The 22,323-nt window shown below is 40.0% G+C and overlaps 1 protein-coding gene and 1 pseudogene across 1 annotated transcript in view; both read left to right on the top strand.

The window, feature by feature from the left end:
- The window catches only part of SRGAP1 (SLIT-ROBO Rho GTPase activating protein 1), a 327,863-nt gene that overhangs the window by 129,551 nt on the left and 175,989 nt on the right, over positions 1 to 22,323 (top strand). The gene's annotated exons all lie outside the window — the stretch shown is intronic.
- Positions 3,306 to 4,706, top strand: LOC129536623 (small ribosomal subunit protein eS1 pseudogene; annotated as a pseudogene).

Genomic DNA, 22,323 nt, shown 5'->3' with positions numbered 1-22,323 from the left:
TGATATTTCTCCCAGCAATCTTGATTCCAGCTTGTGCTTCTTCCAGCCCAGCGTTCGTCATGATGTACTCTGCATATAAATTAAATAAGCACTCAGTAATCCAGGTAGGCTGAATAATGGTCCTCCAAAAATATCCACATCACTAGAGTCTGTGAGTATTCCCCAGTATGGTAAAAAGGACTCTGCAGATGTGACTAAGTTAAGGATCAGATTATCCTGGATTATCCAGATGGACTCACTGTGAGATCACCAGGTGAAATCACAAGAGGGAAGCAAGAGGGTCAACTGGAGAGAACATGGCGATGTGACAACGGAAGCAGAGATGGGAGTGTGTTTCCAGTGCAGGTCCAAGGAATGCTGAGAATGTTGGCAGGCTCTAGAAGCTGGAAGAGGCATGGGATGGATGCTCCTCTAGAGCTTCTAGAAGGAGCTAGCCCTCCCAACACCTTGATGTTAGCTCCTAAAGACTATTTTGGACTTCTAACCTCTAGAACAATAGTAGAATAAATCCATGCTCCTAGGCCATTGAATTTGTGGTAATTTGTTACAGCAGCAATAGGATATATATATAAATTCTTTGGTAACCATAAGTTTGTTTTCTATGTCTGTGAGTCTGTTTTCTAAATAAGTTCATTTGTACCTTTTTCTTGAGATGGCACATATAAGTAATATCATATAATATTTGTCTTTGACTTACTTAATATGTCAAACTTATTAGTATGATAAGTTTTGTGTGATAATCTTAGTATGATACTCTCTGGATCCATCCCGTGTTGCTACAAATGGCAGAATTTCATTCTTTTTGATGACTAATATTCCAGTATTTTATTTTGTATGGAATATTGGAATATTTATCCATTCATCTCTCAGTGGATGTTTAGGTTGTTTCCATGTCATGGCTGTTGTAAATACTGCCTCTGTGAACACTGGAGTACATGTATCTTCTTGTTTTGTAATATTGGGTACAGTTTTAATCACTGTCATTAAGAACAGCATGTCCCCCAAAAGTACAATTCCTGCATCCTTTCGTTCTTTCCCATTACTTCCCTTTCTATAGTCACACTGGGTGTCCATACTGGCCATGATTTTCTTATCTGATTATTACTTAGATACTAATATTGTGTGTTTGTGTGTATGAACACACAAATACTTACAATCTGAGCTTTTTAAGTTCTAGTTGAAGAGGACCTTTACACTAAAAAACACCATGTATGTCTTAAACAGTGCACAGTTATCAACCTGTTATAACTTTTCTCCTTGACCTATGCTTTGCTGACTGGGAGTAAGAAACTGGCTGAATCTCTAATCCTTGTTATACTCTTAAAAGTACTCTGTAGAACTTCAATGTCCCACATGGCAGCCACTAGCCATATGTCGCTAATCAACCCTCAGAAGGTGGCTAGTTCTTATTGCAGTGTGCTATAAGGTTAAAATACACACATGATTTTGGAGGTTTAATACAAGAAATTTCAAAATATCTCATTATTAACTTTTATATTGATTACATGTTGAAATTGCAATATATTGATATGTTGGGTTAAATACAATATATTTTAAAATTGACTTCATCTGTTACTTTTATTTTCTTCAATGTAGCCACCAGAAAATTTAAAATCACATATGTGGCCTACATTTGTAGTTCATTTTCTGTTTTTACCTGCTTACTTTCTGAGGGTGCTTGTCTGCAGCTGAGCATATCATTTGGCTGTGATGCCTTGGGGAGAGAATAAGAATGTGGGGGAGGAATATATTCACTGATAACCACAGACCAGTGTCTCACTCATATAATGTTTAACTACACAGGAACCACTAGTTAAAAGGGAAGACTGTAGATGACGCTTTTCAGTAGATTAATGAGTTCTTTGAAATGTGACTGTTATCTTTTTAGAACTTTATTGCATACTTTTCCTCTTTTCAGCATTTTCCCAGAACTGAAAACTTAAGATAGTGTCATCCCTTTTAGAGCAGGGGGTAATTTTTCAGGATCATTGGGGAGAGATTTTAATGAAAACCATCTTTAAAATAGTAGTATTTAGTATTTGAAAGAGTTATAAACCTTTAAAAAAATTTTTTAATAATATTACCTGATATGCCTAAATATAATATTGCTGGAAAAGACATATCAGTTTTGTTTCAATCAACAGATTTGTCAGGATAGCTTCAAGATTCTTGTTTTATTTGCTTTATAAAGAAAATCATATAATTAGAAACACCAGAAGTTGCCAAAGCAATAGGATGTATTTTGGTATTATTTTTCCCCCTGGGGGGCTGGCACAGGGGCTGTTGGAAGTGGGAAAAAAGGAAGTAAAAAATTCTGCTACATCAGAAATTAACTTTGTAAATCAACTATCCTTTGATAAAATAAAAAGAGAATGCTAGGAAATCTCCTTTTCATATAATTAAAAGCATGGACTAGCGTCAGGTAGCCTGGATTCAGAACCCAGCTTTGCCTGCTGGCCAAGTGACCATGGGCAAGTTCTCAACCTCTTTTTGCCTCAGTTTCAGTTCAGTTCAGTTCAGTCGCTCAGTTGTGTCCGACTCTTTGCGACCCCATGAATCACAGCACATCAGGCCTCCCTGTCCATCACCAACTGCCGGAGTTCACTCAAACTCATGTCCATCGAGTCGGTGATGCCATCCAGCCATTTCATTCTCTGTTGTCCCCGTCTCCTCCCGCCCCCAATCCCTCCCAGCATCAGAGTCTTTTCCAGTAAGTCAACTCTTCGCATGAGGTGGCCAAAGTATTGGAGCTTCAGCTTCAGCATCAGTCCTTCCAATGAACACCCAGGATTGATCTCCTTTAGAATGGACTGGCTGGATCTCCTTGCAGTCCAAGGGACTCTCAAGAGTCTTCTCCAGCACCACAGTTCAAAAGCATCAATTCTTCGGCGATCAGCTTTCTTCACAGTCCAACTCTCACATCCATACATGACCACGGGAAAAACCATAGCCTTGACTAGACGGAACTTGGTTGGCAAAGTAATGTCTCTGCTTTTTAATATGCTATCTAGGTTGGTCATAACTTTCCTTCCAAGGAGTAAGCGTCTTTTAATTTCCTGGCTGCAATCAGCATCTGCAGTGATTTCGGAGCCCAAAAAAATAAAGTCTGACACTGTTTCCACTGTTTCCCCATCTATTTCCCATGAAGTGATGGGACCAGATGCCATGATCTTAGTTTTCTGACTGTTGAGCTTCAAGCCAACCTTTTCACTCTCCTCTTTCACTTTCATCAAGAGGCCTTTGAGTTCCTCTTCACTTTCTGCCATAAGGGTGGTGTCATCTGCATATCTGAGGTTATTGATATTTCTCCCGGCAATCTTGATTCCAGCTTGTGCTTCTTCCAGCCCAGCGTTCCTCATGATGTACTCTGCATATAAATTAAATAAGCAGGGTGACAATATACAACGTTGATGTACTCCTTTTCCTATTTGGAACCAGTCTGTTGTTCCATGTCCAATTCTAACTGTTGCTTCCTGACCTGCATATAGGTTTCTCAAGAGGCAGGTCAGGTGGTCTGGTATGCCATCTCTTTCAGTTTACTCCTCTGTAAAACTGAGGTAATCCTTTTGACTCTCTGAGCGGCACTATGGCAGTCGACAAGAACAGGTGCCTTACGAAAGGAGGCAAAAAGGGAGCCAGGAAGAAAGTGGTTGACCCATTTTCTAAAAAAGATTGGTATGATGTGAAAGTACCAGCTATGTTCAGTATAAGGAATATTGGGAAAACACTGGTCACAAGAACTCAAGGAACCAAAATCACATCTGATGGCCTCAAAGGTCGTGTTTTTGAAGTGAGTCTTGCTGATCTGCAGAATGATGAAGTAGCATTTAGAAAATTCAAGCTAATTACTGAGGATGTTCAGGGCAAAAACTGCCTGACTAATTTTAATGGTATGAATCTCACCCGTGACAAAATGTGCTCCATGGTCAAAAAATGGCAGACCATGATTGAAGCTCACGTTGATGTCAAGACTACCGATGGTTATTTGCTTCATCTGTTTTGTGTGGGTTTTACTAAAAAGCACAACAATCAGATTCGGAAGACCTCTTATGCCCAGCACCAGCAGATGCACCAGATCCGCAAGAAGATGACGGAAATCATGACCCGAGAGGTGCAGACAAATGACTTGCAAGAGGTGGTCAATAAATTGATTCCAGATAGCATTGGAAAAGACATAGAAAAAGTTTGCCAATCTATTTATCCACTCCATGATGTCTTCGTTAGAAAAGTAAAAATGCTGAAGAAGCCCAAATTTGAATTGGGAAAACTCACAGAGCTACATGGTGAAGGTAATAGTTCTGGAAAAGCTACTGGGGATGAGACAGGTGCTAAAGTTGAACGAGCTGATGGATATGAGCCACCAGTTCAAGAATCAGTTTAAAATGCAGACTGTTAATGGTGACAAATAAAAGATCTTACTTGTGGTTAAAAAAAAAAAAAAAACCTGAGGTAATAGGACTTCCCTGGTGGCAGAGTGGATTAGAATCCACCTGCCAGTGCAGGGGACACAGGTTTGATTCCTGGTCCAGGAGGATTCTACATGCCTTGGAGCAACTATGCCCACGCACCACAACCACTGAAGCCCAAGCACCTAGAGTCTGTGCTCTGTAACAGGAGAAGCCACCACAATGAGAAGCCCGTGCACCAGAACGAAGGATAGACCCCACTTGCCACAACCAGAGAAAGCCTGCGCAATGCAAGGAGCAAGGAAGACCCAGTGCAGCCAAAAATAAATAAATACATTTTTAAATTGTGGTAATAATAATACTTACTAGAATTGTTATGAAAATTAAATGAGTTAATTCATATAAAATAGATTTATGCTTGACAAATTCACTCAACCATATTTCACTGTATGGCTGTGAGTAACTGCTCAGTCATGTCCGACTCTTTGCAACCCCATGGACTGTAGCCCGCTATAGCCCGCTAGGCTCCTCTGTCCGTGGGATTTCTCAGGCAAGAGTACTAGAGTGGGTTGCCATTGCCTTCTCCAGATATTTCACCATAGTAATACATTATTATTATTATAGTTGTCATTACTTTTATTAGATATCTTACATATGAATGGAAAATTAAATTTTGTAAGCCCTTTGTCACTCATACCTTCATCCTTCTGACAATAGTGTGAGTATTTTCTTGGCCTCCAAAATCACAGCAGATGGTGCCTGCAGCCATGAAATTAGAAGGCACTTGCTCCTTGGTAGAAAAGCTATGACAAACCTAGACAGCATATTAAAAAGCAGAGACATTACTTTACCAACAAAGGTCCATCTAGTCAAGGCTGTGGTTTTCCAGTAGTCATGTATGGATGTGAGAGTTGGACCATTAGGAAAGCTGAGTGCCAAATAATTAATGTTTTTGAACTGTGGTGTTGGAGAAGATTCTTGAGAGTCCCTTTGACTGCAAAGAGATCAAACAGTCGATCCTAAAGGAAATCAGTCCTGAATATTCAGTGGAAGGACTGATGCTGAAGCTGACGCTCCAGTACTTTGGCCCCCTGATGCAAAGAGCCAACTCATTGGAAAAGACCCTGATGCTGGGCAAGATTGAAGGTGGGAGGAGGAGGGGACGACAGAGGATGAGATGGTTGGATGACATCACCAACTCGATGGACATGAGTTTGAGCAAGCTCCGTGAGTTGGTAATAGGCAGGGAGTTCTGGCATGCTGTGGTCCATGGGATCACAAAGAGTTGGACACAACTGAGCAACTGAACTGAAATGAAGATGGGTGTTTTTTATACCCTGTTTTCATGATGCAGTCACTTGAGCCCAGAAGAGGGTGAGGCACTTGCCCAAGGTCACGGAGGAATTTAGTGACAAAACTGGCATTCTCATCCAGGTCAATGGATTGATTACCAGTTTATCTTTCCCAATAGCCTGATAAGCAGGGCTTTTAAACCCCAGGGGAAGTTACACTGTGTTTATACACTGAGGCTCTGAAACTCCCTAGTTACATTATGAGTTTTCTCTTTGAAATAAACTCGAGGAACAACTCACCAGTGATTGCTTGCAGAGGGCTTGAGGGTGTTTTTATCTTATGTAAAATCCCAACTCTAAGTATTTCTCAGAGGCAGAGGGTTATCTCTGCATTAAAATGGTGGTGTCCTCAACACACTTAACTTTTTAAGACTCAACCCTATACATCTTTACTATGTAACTTTGTAAAATTTTGTAAAATGAGAACCATATTATTTTCTCTGCTCCCCTAATAAGGATTTGGATCAACTGAGTTTATTTAGTTGTTTTCAGATATAGAATATGTAATCTCCTTTAACTTTTTACTATTACAAGGGGAGAAAATATAGGAGTCAAAGATGGATTGAAGTCTAGCCCTGCAGAATAAGGATATTGGAATATATTTTGCAGGACTATTGTAAGGATTAGAAGTAATGTAATAAAGAGGCCAGCCCTTTGGAGGGGACCAGTGATGGTTGTTAGAGATGCTGTCAAATTTTTACCTGTGTACAGGTGGAATTGTATTGCCTTCTACACCAAAAAACATGTGTGAAGAAATCACTAGCAGTTGGAAAATCAAAATGAATATAACCTAGAGCTTTACATATGAGAAAATATTTGGTGGATGATTATGCAACAAAGTGCTATAAATTTATTTCTTGGGGATAGAAAATTAAGTAAATTTTTAAAATTACATTTTCTAACATACTGCAATTTATGTGTCTGCTTTTGTTGTAATAAACAATTGTTTTTAAGTTAAAAGAATCATCTGTATAATTTAATGGAGAGAGGCATGGCAGTCACTCCAGTACTCTTGCTTGGAGAATCCCATGGACAGAGGAGCCTGGAGGGCTTTAGTCCATAGGGTCGCAGAGAGTCAGACATGACTGAAGCAACTTAGAACATAGCACGTCTATTTTTAGAAAGCCCGAAAGTAATTTTACCATATTAACATATGTATTTACAAGATGGATATTTCCCTCCTTCTTTCTACTTTTATAATCTTGTAAAATGAGTACTTTTTACATGAATGATGGAGAAAATAAAATTGGATTTTTAATAGGCATGAATACCACCCCCAAGTGGAGTATACAGTATGTTAGAACTCACAAAAATATGTATTCTTGAGAAACGTGTGAAGATGTTTTGTGACCAACAGATGTAATAATAATATCAATAACCATAGGTACCATTTGTATAGTTTTCTGTGGGAAGCTCTTTTTTTCCATGCATTAGCTAATTTAATCATCACAACCCTATGAAATTGGATTTAATTGAGAAATAATATTATGTAAATTACGTAAGGTCAGGACTCAGAATTGAACTTGCCTTTCAAAGGAAAAACAAATCACAGTAGCATGATCATAGTAACAGAGGAAATTTTCACTTGTGCTTGCTGCTGCTGCTAAGTCACTTCAGTCATGTCCGACTCTGTGTGACCCCACAGACGGAAGCCCACCAGGCTCCCCCATTCCTGAGATTCTCCAGGCAAGAACACTGGAGTGGGTTGCCATTTCCTTCTCCAATGTGTGAAAAGTGAAAGTGAAGTCGCTCAGTCGAGTCCGACCCTTAGCGACCCCACAGACTGCAGCCTACCAGGCTCCTCCATCCATGGGATTTTCTAGGCAAGAGTACTGGAGTGGCTTGCCATTGCCTTCTCCATCACTTGTGCTTAGTGGGAGTAATAAAGCTTTCTGCCAAATTTATGACCAAGTTTGCATTGAGCCAGCTTTTCTCAGCAGCTAACAGTCATGTGAACTTTACCATATACCAAATTTTTTTTCTTGATTTTCTCTTAATTGGGCAATTTGAGATTTTAGAGAAGTGGATAGGATGTTGACTGAATATCTTTTACTTGATTTAAGCTTAAGGGAGAGCACTGCAGAACAAGGTTACAGTTATTAATGAAAGGAAAGGTTTGTTAAGTGAAAAAAGGTGGTGATACTGAAATCTGGATTTGTACAGAGATTCAAGTACAGAGGTGATGGGTGAGTAAATCTGCTCCTATTGTAGTAGGTAATGAACTTGGCAGTGGTCTTCCTTTTAGCCTTGGTTTCCAGAGTGATTAGAAAAAGATGGTTTTTGAAAGAAGTTTCATATGAGTATTCATAACCATTTCCCCATAACTGTTAAACCTTCCTTTTCCTTTAAGTATTCGTTTCTCATGAGTTGTCTTACATACTGAACTTTTTAATTGGTCGACTTTGCCTTGTCTCTTGAGTGCGCTTACTCGTACAAGTATCTTTGGAAGTTTGATATTTAATTTGAAAAGTATTTCTATGAGTTCTTTTCTGAGGGGGTAGGGTGCCCCAGTTTATTCATCTTTATATAAAAGCATCTAGCATGAGTCGTATTGTTGGCATTTGGTATATTTTTTGTTGAACCAGTGGAGGGGTTCTTGTTTCAGTTCAAGGAGATTTCTCTAAGGGTTGGAGTTGCCCAACAGTAGCACAGACTGTTCTTGGTAAAGAGATAGTAAATTCTGGGCAGGCTTGGATTCAGGGGGGAGTTTGATCACTGGACTCAGTGATTTCTAAGCATATTGTACATTTGAGATTCTGTGATTCTTCTTTTTGTCTAACACATGTCCAAAGAGGAGAGAAACAGAATATAAATGGGAATCACGTATTGTCCAATAGAGCCATTGATAGCAGTGATGGTTAATGGGATTTGTACCAGAACTGGGAGCAATTGTGCTTTTTTCTGATTCTCAGAGTCAGCATGTACAGTTCTCATCTTGAGAAACTATTCCAATAAGATTAGACTTCAGACCATCTTCCAGATTTAGGCTGAGCCCCAGGAGAGAATTTTCTCAATTCCGAGAAAACGAGTATGAGAGTTTTAGAAGAAATCCCACTTCACATCCAGGTTACAAAAAGCCAGGAAATAATATTATTCACTAAGTATGCCACCTTAAATGATTTTGATTGGTTTTCCACATATCATTTACATTGTTGCCTCACTCATGAGGGCCCAAAAGTTATCATTAATCTGAATCTTGTTTCTCTTTATTAATCTTACCTACAAAGCTTAGAATTTCTGTCAGTGATCACAAAATGGTATTCCAGAGGCAAAATCTGGCACAAGGATGGATTTTCAATGGTTTGGACAATTTGGTTTTGTTCTAATTAGTTGCTGATATTTTAAAATTTGGTGATTTTACCCCCAAATCAGATTTCTGGCTCCTCTCTAAAAAGGTCAGATTTGGCATGCTATACAGCAGTCATTACCTGGAGTTTGGTGGCTGGGTGAGGTATATATTCCTGCTTAAGCAATCCTTATCTTTCCTTAGTATTACATACCCAGCTTGATTCACTCATTTATGGGACTGGTCTGGCCTCTGAAGGTGATAAGTTTGTGACCCTTCCTCTATAAGTAATTCTCATGCATAGGTCTGAAGACTGTAAGTAGATATTATTTCAACCTCAGGAAGGGACTGCAGAATAATCTGAAGTGTTTCATTGGGTTTGGACAGAGTGCTCTGCCTCTGGGAGGATCCTGGCCAGCCAACCCTGTAACCAGAGGGAAGAAGAAATAATGTATTCATCCTGTACTGAACTGCTGGCGTTCAGGAGAGCCACAGGCTAGGAAACGGGGCCTGAAGTGCCCTGCAGACTGGGGCTTGCCTAAGCTCAGGGCGACTTGGCACCTGTGCCAGAGACGGATCCAGTGGAGTGGCAGACGGCTCTGTGCCATCCATTCAGACAGCTTTCTGAATGCCGGCAGCCAAGAGAACATCAGCTGTGCCTGTGAGTAGTGTGGGTTCTCGCCAGAAACATCTAAACTTCAAAGGAAAATAAAATTGTACTGTGGGTCGATGCGGAAAGCTTATGGTCTTACTGAATCAGGCTCATGTTTACAGAGAAGGAAGATGGTGCAAAGAATTCTGAGGGACTCTACCAGCTTTTCGGGGTTTTCCATTAAATATTATGTTCATCTGATCATTCAGTAAACACATGTAAAGTGCTTATCACCAGGCACTGTATCAGGGAGTCACAGTGGGACTACAAAATAAAATGCAACATAGCTTGTATCATCTTCAGCTTTCTGCAGTGAAAGAAAGTGAAGTTGCTCAGTCATGTCTGACTCTTTTTGACTCCATGGACTGTAGCCCACCAGGCTCCTCCATCCATGGGAATTTTCAGGCAAGAATACTGGAGGGGGTTGCCATTTGCTTCTCTCTGATATCAGCTCTCTGCAGCCTTGAGGCCAAAATTAGGATGGTGACAGTGGTAACAAGGGGCTTCCCAGGTGGCCCTGTGGCAAAGAATCCACCTGCCATAGCAAGAGACTCAAGATATGCAGGTTTGATCCCTGGGTAAGGAAATCCCCCTGGAGAAGGAAATGGCAACCCACTCCAGTATTCCTGCCTAGAAAATTCCATGGAGAGGAGCATGGTGAGCTATAGTCCATGGGGTCACAAAGAGTCAGACACGATTGAGCGACTAAGCACACACACATTCATAACCAACTGTGATTTCACTTGGGTTTCTAAAAGACTTAAAGGGGTGTGTTTTGGGGTGGGAGGGGATCTTACAAATCTGAGGCAATGTATACTTTGGTTCTCATAAGGAAAGAATTTTTCTTTGTTTGACCTTGAAATTTTGTTCTTATGCTGGCCCATGACAGAATCCTGATAGCTGGCATTATTGAAAGCAAATGTACTGTTTAAAATCTGAGAGCCTGAAGACAGGCTTGAGGAGACCAAAGCTCTCTCCAAGTTCCTCTGGTGCCCAAGTCTGATTTGTGAATCCTAAGACGCTTACTCCTTGGAAGGAATGTTATGACCAACCTAGATAGTATATTAAAAAGCAGAGACATTACTTTGCCAACAAAGGTCCGTCTAGTCAAGGCTATGGTTTTTCCAGTAGTCACGTATGGATGTGAGAGTTGGACTGTGAAGAAAGCTGAGCACCGAAGAATTGATGCTTTTAAACTGTGTTGCTGGAGAAGACTCTTGAGAGTCCCTTGGACTGCACGGAGATCAATCCTGGGTGTTCATTGGAAGGACTGATGCTAAAGCTGAAACTCCAATACTTTGGCCACCTCATGCGATGAGTTGACTCACTGGAAAAGACTCTGATGCTGGGAAGGATTGGGGGTGGGAGGAGAAGGGGACGACAGAGAATGAGATGGCTGGATGGCATCACCGACTCGATGGAGATGAGTTTGAGTGAACTCCGGGAGTTGGTGATGGACAGGGAGGCCTGGCGTGCTGTGATTCATGGGGTCGCAAAGAGTCGGATACGACTGAGCGACTAAACTGAACTGAACTGAAGTCTCCCTTGCCTCCCTCACCTACCTTGCTCCTTTGTCTTCTTTTTAAACGTGTTTTAATATGAACCATTTTTAAAGTCTTTTGTTTTGTTTTTTTGGCCTTACTGCATGTGGGCTCCTAGCTCCCTGACCAGGGATCAAATCCACACCACCAGCCTTGTAAGGCGAAGTCGTAACCATTGGACCTCCGGGTCCCCCTTTGCTCCTCTCTTATCTCTCTTCTCTGCTTGATTCTTTTCTCTTTTGTTTTCTCAGTAAGCTGTTTCCCTTTATCCTTCTCCTACTCCCACCTGCTTTCTTTCCCTCAACCCATCAGCCCATTGTCTTCTGTTTTCATCTTTTAGTACTTCCACTTCTTACCGAAACCATGGGGACACTTAGCAGAGGAGGGGATACACAGTGTGAGCAAGGATCTGGGAAGGAAGTTTCAATCAAAAGCAACATGTCGATGAGTGATGAGGGGAAGGTAGGCAGAAACTAGCTGACCCTGGGTGTTGAAGGGAGCAGGATTACCATTTCTCAATAATGCACTCAGAGCTATTTGTGCATCTGATCTTGTTTAAAAATGAATCTCTTCCAGGTTAGAGCAGCTAAGAAAGAGTGGATGTGGCAGAGGCAGTAAAGCTAATATTGTGTTTGAAATCCTGTAAAGAGCTTATAATAGGGCTTCCTGGTGGCTCAGCTGGTAAAAAACCCGCCTGTCAATGCAGGAGATACAGGTTTGATCCCTGGGTTGGGAAGATCCCCTGGAGAAGGAAATGGCAACCCGCTCCAATATCATTGTCTGGAAAATTCCATGGACAGAGGAGCCTGGTGAGCTACAGTCCATGGGATCACAAAGAGTCAGACACGACTGAGCACACACGCACGACCAAGTGCTTATAGAGAGGTGTAAGATGAGAAAATGCTAGCATTTTCACCTTTTTAAACTGCTGCTTTGTAAAGATTCAATGATACAGTATCTTTTACAAGGTATACTTTTTCAAAATAAATTGCAAGATAGTGGACCACAAAGTATGCAAGAAAGGTAAAATATAGGTGTTTTAAATAATTTGCCATTTTAAACTACTTTCTTTAGGCTGCCCTGATTTTGGCTGCAGCAAGTCTTCATTGCTGCGTGCAGGTTACTCGCTGGTTGCCGTGTGCGGGCTTCTCATTGCGGTGGCTTCTCTTGTTGCAGAGCACAGGCTCTCGGGAACATGGGCTTCAGCAGTTGTGACAAGTGGGCTCAGGAGTTGTGGTGAACAGGCATAGTTGCCTCAAGGCATCTTCCTGGACCACGCATGTAATCTGTATCCCCTGCATTGGTCCTTCTTAACCACCGGAGCACCAGGAAAGTCCATTTTAAACTACTTTAATTCAGAATTAGATATAAGTCTAGTTATAGTGAAATGAAAGGCAATCTCATCACCTTATGGTACTTATAAATCCTTCCATTCCATATCCTCGGTATTCTACTAAATGTAGCTGACACTACCTTCTCTTATCTAAATTAGTATTAAACACTTAAAAAAAGCTTGTCAAATATTTGGCAGAAAATGTTTTCTGATAATCAGTTATAGAATATATTTCTACAGCTATCCTTTCTAAATGTGATTAATATGCATTTTTTTCTTTTTATACAGTTGACATACAATATTAGTTTAGATGTACAACAGTGATGCGATATTTTTATGCATTACCAAAAAAATCACCACAGTAGATAAGTCTAGTACCCATCTGTCACCATACAAAGTTATTATAGTATTATTGACATGTTCCCTGTGCTGTACATTACATTCCCAGGTGGGAGGGGAGGATATGCACTTGTTTTTAACTTGTTAAGTAAATAAATTGAAGCATTCTCAATAATGAGAGATGAGTAAAAATAACACTACTTATCATTATAGAATATTTACTTTTAAATCCCCTAATAATTGGTCCAGCCCCTGTCTGCCTTATGACCCTGAAGTGTGTAGCAAACTGCCATTCTGGTAAACTCCCTGAACTCTCCAGATAGTCATACCCTCGGGCCTTTGTACAGGCTCCTCCTTTTACCCATAATACCCTTCTCACACACATCCTCAGCTGTCATTCTACTTAGCTACTGTGCTGGCTCCTGTGTCATATCGGAGCCTTCCCTGATTCACCTGGGAAGAACTTACTGTTCCTCCTCTGTCCTCTCAGCACTCTCTTCATGCTTCCACTGTAGGATTTACAACACTGCCGTAGCTTCCCAGGTGACACAGTGATAAAGAATCCGCCTGCCAATACAGGAGATAGAAGAGATATGGGTTCAGTCTCTGGGTTGGGAAGATAGATCCCCTGGAGAAGTACATGGCAACCCACTCCAGTATTCCTGCCTGGAGAATCCCATGGACAGAGGAACCTGGCAGGCTGTAGTCCATAGGGTGCAGTTTATACTAAGCCGCTTCAGTTGTGTTTGACTCTTTACAACTCTATGGATTATAGCCCACCAAGCTCCTCTGTCCGTGTGATCTTCCAGGCAAGAATACTGGAGTGGGTTGCCATGCCCTCCTCCAGGGCATCTTGCTGACCCAGGGATTGAACCTGCATCTCTTACGTCTCCTGTATTGGCAGATGGGTTCTTTACCAGTAACACCACCTGGGAAGCCCCAACACACACACACCAAAAAAAAGCATTAAAAAACAAGTTATTTTTACAAGTCTTTAGACCAGCAGCTACCTTGGGAGGCCCTGGGGACAAAAAGCAATGGGTTTATCTTTCTTTCTTCAGGGCGCAGCACCTGAAAGTTACTCAGTGTCAGATGAGAAGCATTTTTGTAATCCTTTGCTGGTTGAGCAGACAATGAGAGAATGTTGTTGAATTCAGTTTCTGCAGATTATGTGGGTAAAGGTTGAATGTTTGTACAGGACCAAAAATAACTTTTACTATAGAATTTGGCTTTTATCAGAGGATAAAATAGAAGAATATTATGATTATACATAGGTTTTTCTCTCAAATTGGACATTTTCTTTGATAGTTTGAAGGATGAAATGAAGAGGATTTTTGTTTATTTGACTGTGCCTCTCAGCTTAAGGGTCTTAGTTTGTGACCAGGGATCAAACCTGTGCTCCCTGCAGTGGAAACAGAGTCCTAACCACTGGACCACCAAGGACATCCCAAGAAGGGAATGATTAGTTCTGCCATTTTAACAGGCTGACTGATGTTCAGTATTTGCTTAGGCCTGAAAAACCTTAAAAGATATGCACGTATATAAAATATATGCTGTGTATGCTCAGTCAGTAAGTTATATCCAACTCTTTGCAACCACATGGACTATATATAACCCATCAGGCTCCTCTGTCCATGGGATTTTCCAGGCAAGAACACTGGTGTGGGTTGCCATGTCCTTCTCCAGATCTCCCCTACCCAGGGATTGAACCCACATCTACTGCATTGGCGGGTGGATTCTTTACCACTGAGCCACTTGGGAAGCCCAAGTGTCGGGTGTCAGGAGTGTGTGTATATGTGCATATAGCGATATGATTTTTTTTAAGGCCATCTCTTTAAGAATTTTGTAGCCTAGGATTGAAAGATATTTATTCTGTGATCCAGAATTGTGACTTCCAGCTGTGAAATGAATGTTAAGGAAGCACAAGTAACTAGGCTACTTTCTGGTTTCCTTGTGTCAGCTCCTGAATCAGAGTTCAGGTAGTTCAGGTAGTTCACTTGGAGCCAGAGATTATTGACTATAAAGTTGCCAACAGCAATCCCATCAAAGTCTCTAACAAAAGCCTAAGGAAACTTAAATGATTAGTGTTTCCTCCGTTATTTTCCTAGATGAAGGTGTTCTCTTACCATGGAAGTAGACATATAAAAGATATCTTTAATTGAGAGATGTTTAAAACGTGATTTTCAGTAGATTCAACTGGAGATTTTTTCTCCTGTTTACTGAGTAGAGCATTGTTTATGGAGGAAACCTTGTAGGGCTGGATACCAGCAGGACCACATGAAGCAAAGAATGAAGAGGTATAGTGGCATGGGTGGTAGGTTGCAGAGAGAGGAGACAGGAAACCTATTTTATGAATTAGCAAAATTTGAGTCCTATGCCCAGATGTGCAGAATGAACCTTTTTAGTAACTAGCTATCTTCACTGAAGCAAACATTCATCAGAGATAGTTATTGAGAATCTATTATGTGCTGTATGGAAGTCATGGTATTGGTAATCAGATTAATAATCTGTATAGTTCAAAACTCTACAATAATTGGAACATAATAGCAGTAACTATAATGATTTAAAACAAAAGTAATTGACTTAAATACATAGTTTCCCATAAAGCCATGACATTTAGAAGTACCAGGGAATTAGTATTAGCCTGCTTAGCTAGTTTTTGTAAAATATTAGGTTTTTAAGTATCAATGATAGAAATGCAATTTTTATTGCTTTTCTAAACGAAGCTAGACACTTTGCACTTAAACATTTATTTGCTGCATTAATAGTTATATACAGCATCTGTATACATTCTAATAAATTATCACTAAGGCTTGGCCTGGATTACTTAGACTTGCTTTGTGTAATTGCACTTTGTGTGTAACTGTTGAATGTTATAAATTTGCATCATGAACTTGGGAGTTAGACAAGCCTGAATGGGAATATAAGCTCTAGTACTTATTCATTGAATGATTTTGAACAAAATACTTAATCTCTTGCTCCGATTTCCTCGTGTATGGAATGGAAGCATTACATAATAGGATTGCTGTGAGAATTAAATGAGCTCAACTATATCAAGTACTTATCACAGGATCTGGAACATAGTAAGAATTCAGTAAATAGTCTCCTGTTCAATGTAAATGGTAAATTGCTTGGGAAGTTAAACTGTGTTCTAGTAGATGCTTTAAAATTGTAATTACTGCTTGAGAAGTAGCCTTAATTTTAAAAAGCCTCAATTTGCAATTAATTCTTTACAAGATTTAAACTAGTTAAAAGTTTTTCATTCTTCAAATTTATTTAGAGAAAAACATATGTGGAACATGTTTATGCCATGAGACTTCATGTTGAATTATTTCAGCAAAGTAAGTCACCGTTTAGAGAATGCCTTGAACTTTTGTCAGTGACACAGCCATTCCAAAATGTAAATCTTTGGACTCTACAGATCAGTGATTTCCATACACTGTCTTTTTCTGGCAATAAAAATCAATCTACTAGTATGGTTTTAAATGTCCTTGCTTAATTATGGGGAAGTTAATGAAGTTCTGCCTCTTGTTCATTCTAAATAAAAGCACTAAATTGAATCATTCAGATCTGTACTTCCTTAAACTGGCCTTTCCAACAATGTAGTTAAACTGCAATAATTGATCACCTGAATTTATTAGCTTTCATCCTGGCTAGCTCTCATCTGGAAAAAAAAAAAAAAGTGCAAATTTGGTTTCTATCCTTTACATTGAAACATTATCTGGGCCAGAATATAATATTTGGCTGTCAAAAGTTATGAAAACTTTTGTAGTGAGCTTATTCTAAGATAATACTGAGGTAAATGTCATTTCAAATGAAGATATTATTATGAAAACTTAAAACAAACCCAGTCTCTAAGTGTAGGAAATGTTGTGATACTGACTTTACTTTCATATCCATGCAGTGAGGACTAACTGTGCTGAGAGGACACTTTCTTATTTTATTTCTAAAGGATTCATCATAACTCTACTCCCCCCTAGATACGCAAATTATCTCTTGGCGCACTAGGATGAAGCCATGCTTTGAGCTTAGAATGGAAGCAACCCAATTTCATATATGTCTGTGCTATTTATTTTGCCTAAGTAGTTGGTGATTTCAGAAGTCAGAAGTAGAAAAAGAGTTTGTTGTTCTTGGTCAGTTGTCCAGTTGTGCTCAACTCTTGGCAGCCCCATGGACTACAGCACGGCAGGCTTCCCTGTCCTTTACCATCTCCTGGAGCTTGCTCAAACTCATGACCATTCACTCAGTGATGACACCCAACCATCTCATTCTCTGTCATCCCCTTCTCTACCTGCCTTCAATCTTTCCTAGCATCAGGGTCTTTTCCTGATGCTAGAAATAGACTTTAGGGAGTTATATATTTCATGAAGCAATAACCTGAAAGATTCTATTTGGTCTAACCACCCTAAGCTTCCTTCTTCAGAATGTTACTCTTCTGGGCCAGGGTATCAAGAATTATTATTTTTAGTTTATTTATTTAAGGAACTACTTTTCATTCTGCCAGATTTGCAGAGTCTTCCATATGTTACATATCCTTTAAAGTCAGTGTGGGGCCAACCACTGAAGCTGTCACTACTGACTCCAGTTGCCTATAGTCTTTTCTGAAAGTCCTTTAGTGTGAGTAATTGACACCATCAAATCTAGAACTTATATTTGTTATTTTCTCAGTCCACATTACATGATAATTGGCCATTACAGTGTTTGACATGATGAAGAAGTCTTTGTATATCTCATCTCATTGAAGCCTTCCATTGCCTTTGGGAGGGGAATATAGCAGTTGTGGTTAGTGATCATTTTGCAGTTGAGGAAACATAAGTTCCACAGAGATGATTACTATTCCAAGGTCATATTTCTGTAACTGGAACCAGTGTCCTGATACTCTGTATTCTAGCCCATATTTGTCTTGTGTATAAATCTTAGCTTCTGATCAAGTCAGCCAACTCTTCAAAGACCTTTTCTGATTCCACTTATCAGAAACTTCATCACTAGAGAATTGTCCTGTAAATGAGCTACATTTCCAATTTTAAATGTTCTTTAACAGTCACGTTAAAAAAAAAGAGAACAGGTGACATTAATTTTAATATCTTTTTATAACTGAGTATGTCTAAAATGTTTAATTCTAGCATTAATATAAAAATATTAATGAGATGCTTTTATGTTCTTTTTTCCCCACACACTAGGATTTTGAAATCCTCTGTGTATTTTACACTTGGAGCATATCTCAGTTTGGACCAGCTATGTTTCACGTGCTCAGTGTGACACATGGCTGCATTGGACAGCACAGCTCTAAAGCTTTTTCTCCAGTGTGGTTGACAATCAGCTTATCCTCTCCGATAACAGATGACAGGGAAATACTCATTACTTCCACACCAGATGACGGAAATGGGTGATTCATAACTAATTAAAATAATAAGCTTAGGCACAGAAAAATATGTATACCATTCATTCTTGTGAGGGTTTTTGTCAGTGGTGGCGGTTTGTTTTGCCCGATAATTCATAATTCAAATGAAGACCCCTATTCAATCCCTGTTTCAGGAAGATCCTCTGGAAGAGGGCATGGCAACCCACTCCAGTATTCTTGCCTAGAGAATCTCATTGACAGAGGAGCCTGGCAGGCTGCAGTGATACAGAATTTTCGGTTTCCCAGGTGACACTAATGGTAAAGAACCCACCTGCCAATGTAAGAGACACGGATTCAATCCCTGGGTTGGGAAGATCCCTTGGAGGAGGGCATGGCAACCTACTACGGTATTCTTGCCTGGGAATCCCATGGACACAGGAGCCTGGCAGGCCACAGTCCACAGGGTCGCAAAGAGTGGGACACGACTGAGCAGCTGAGCACACAAACACCCACATAGCTTACAAAGGAAACTATTTCATAAATAGTTTGAAAATATTTCAGTAGTGTGAAAATATTTCATATTTATCAGGTATTTAGCCTTTCGTTTCATTTATCCATTTATGTGTGCTATTTTCTGAAATGCAAATCGGACTGTGTGTCTTCCTTGTTCAGAATTGTTCAGTTCCTCCCCACTGGTGTTTCCTAAGGTTGCCCAGTGATAAGATTCACCCTGGGTACTTGGATAGCCTCTGTTCCTGGTCCTGTCAGACAAAAAAATCATGTAGGTATTTTTAGTAAGCTCGCCTGGTGGCTCTTACCATCAAAAAGATAAAATTTTACTCCTTAGCCTACCAAGTGGGGTCCTTTCTGACATAGCCTGTGACTAGGCCTATTACCAAGTAGAGTTAGATTGTAGCACAGAGAAGTACTTGGCCAGGTTCTCTTCATGCCTGTGCTTAAGCTTCCTTCAGCCTGGGATGCCCTTCCCCTCTGTGTCTGCCAGTCCACTGCCAAGTCAGCCTCAGGACCACCTCCTCAGTGCTTGCCTGCTTGCCGTGGCGCACACACCTCCCCCCAACACTTTACATTGCTCCTTGACGTTGGTGACTCAGAGCCCTGGAGGTCACTCACCCTCACCATCTGCTGGCCTTGGCTGTCTCCTCACTGAGAATGGGGCTTGTCCTTTCCAGTCTGTTAGTTAGAGCCACTAGAAGGGAATCTGGCACACGGTAATAGTCAATAAATATTTTTCTCATGAAAGCCTGATGATACCAGTAATAATAACATCTCCATCTGTTTCATAGTGATTTGCACATTGCAGCATGCTTTTCGCTTGTATCATCTAAGTCTCACCACAATCTCGTGAGGTGGAACTCCTATTTTTCAAGATGTTAAGCAGCTCGCCCCATGTCACGTGACTTGTAATAAGTGACACTGTAACACCAGCACAAGTCCACGAGGTGCAGGGTGCAAAAGAAGCTTAAATCGTGGGTTCAGATTTCTAGTGAGGAAATGGCCTTTGCTTATTCACACACACAAAATAAATTAAGTTCACATGGATCTTTTGCTGCATATTTCTAGCTTTTTTAGGCTTTTCAGTATTACTTCACGAGTTTGTACCTAGTGTTCAGCTAAGCAGAGCTGCTAGGTTGTATACATATTCACATGACTATGTGAAAAATTGAGGGAACCAGTTAGAATCTCATTGGGTTCTTCTCTTTCAAGACATTCCAGGGGTTCTCATCTGTCATTTAGGGAAGTTCCTTATATCCTTTGGGTAAAGGTACTGATAAATCTACACACAATATATATTTTGTTGACATCATAAGGAAGATCTGACCAAAGGACCCTATGAAATAATTGAGATGATTTGTGATGCTTTAGAAGTGTTACTGTGTTTTTATTTTTTGCTATATGATCACAAGTTTCACACCCAGTCTATCAATTTTGTGTCCTAGTCCTAATCAGTCACTAACATATTAGCAAAACAGCCCAGTCTGGCCTCAATCTTTCCATGAAATATGCATCATACTTTGTGGTCTCACACAAATTTATTTTAAGGGTTAGGACTTCCCTTTATCAGGGCAATAGCAAGAAATGCCTCTTGTTTCCTCCTTTCCTAGGCAGTTCCATTTTATTTGGTAAGTGTTAGTCAGCAGATTTTTATAGCTAAGAGAGGAACTATTTCAACCTTTTTTTTTCCAAACTGAGTAGTTTGAAAGTATCATCTTTTTATGTATTATTACTGGCTTACTGATGTTGATTCATACTGTGGTGATGTGCTAGTAGAACAAAAATGAAATAACAGTCATTTAAAAAAAAAAAGTAAATTTCAGCTCCGTTAAAATGGCCATTATTAGTATTTAGTAGGTCCTGCCCTAGATTTAAATAATGGCTGCTTGGAGACTCCTCTGAGGTGGCATTTTTCTGCCTGAAAGAGTTTGTACTGTTTTATGCGGTTGTCTGGGAGTCATGGTGATAAAGCTCTCAATGTTCTATTAGGTTAATCTTTTCTATACCATTCTGGATCATAGATAAATTGAGATGAAGTAAAAATACTGAAGCAAGAGTCATTTTATGAAGACATCATTTTAAAGTGCTTGCCTCATGTTGTCTAATTTGATAAACCACTAAAAAGTCCTAGGTGTGGAAATAGGAAGAGTCATTTTGTTGTTACTGCTGTTATCATTCTCAGAAATGTCTCAACCATAATTTCATGGAATTGTGATATGGCAGTCTATCTTTTCTAATGTAACAGCTGTATTGAGCTATGTCATATTTCATTCAGTATATCCATTTAGAGTGTACAATTGCTTTTTAGTATATTCACTGTTTTGTAACTGTCACTACAGTCACTTTTACAACATTTTCATCAGCCCCCCCAAAAAAATCCTGCACCCCTTAGCCATCACTTCCCGTTTCCTCCAGCACCCCCAGCTCTCCAGTCAACGATTAATCTTTGTTTCTATGGATTAGTCTTTATTGGACATTTCACATTAATGTAATCAGACTTTCCATCAGTGACTAGTTTTGTTCACTAAGCTTATATTTTCAGTGTAAGCATAGATCTTTACTTCATTCCTGTTTATGAATGAATAACACCCCAATTTGCAGCCATACCTCATTTTATTTTTCTGTTCCACTGAAGGACGTTTAGGTTATTTCCACGTTTCAGCTGTTATGAGTCATAACCTCCACAACTGTTTGTCTATACATTTTTGTGTGGAAATATGTTTTCTCTTGGGTATATATGTAGGAGTAGATTTACTCAGTCTATGTCAAACTTTGAGGAACTGCCAGATTTGTTCCCAAATGGCTGTACAGTTTTACATTTCTACCAGCAGTGTATGAGGGTTCCAACTTCTCCAGCCCCCACCAGTACTTGTGGTGTCTTTGATGATGGCCATCTTAGTGAGTGTGAAGTGATGTCTCATTGTGCTTTTGATTTGCATCTTCCTGATGGCGATTGACTTTGAATCACCTTTCATGTGCTGTTAGCCATTTGTATATCCTCTTTTGGGAAATGTCTATTGAGATCTGTTGCTGCTGCTTTTAAATTGGATTATTTCTGCCTTTATTATTGAGTTCCAAGAGTTACTGTATATTCTAGATACAAGTTAGTTATTTGGTGGTGGTGGTGGTGGTGGTGTAGTCACTAGTGTGTGACTTTGTGACCCATTGGATTGTAGCCGTCAGATTCCTCTGTCCATGGGATTTCCCAGGCAAGAATATTGGAGCAGCATTGCCAGTTGCTTCTCCAGGGGTTTTTCCTGACCCAGGGATCAAATCTGGGTCTCCTGCATTACAAGTGTGCTCCTGCATTGCAGGTGGATTACCAACTGAGCCTCCAGGAAAGCCCTTTCTTATTAAGTATGTGATTTGCAAACATTTTCTCCCATTCTCTGTAGTTACAGCTGTCTGTCTTAAAACCTTCTTATTCTTCACATCTTCTAGGCTCTTTTACCATCTGAGTCAGCTCCTCTTTCCATTCCTTTATTATGAGTACTGAGCACGGTATAATACTGTCATTTTAGGATTTCCTTCCCTACCCAAAGAAGCTGCGTCAAACACGT

This window comes from Moschus berezovskii, chromosome 6, assembly GCF_049115385.1.
Source record: "Moschus berezovskii isolate FMDL1 chromosome 6, NW_MosBer_1.0, whole genome shotgun sequence".
NCBI classification, from domain to species: domain Eukaryota; kingdom Metazoa; phylum Chordata; class Mammalia; order Artiodactyla; family Moschidae; genus Moschus; species Moschus berezovskii.
Note: the sequence above shows the minus strand (reverse complement) of the source record. Positions and strands in the feature narration are given on the sequence as shown.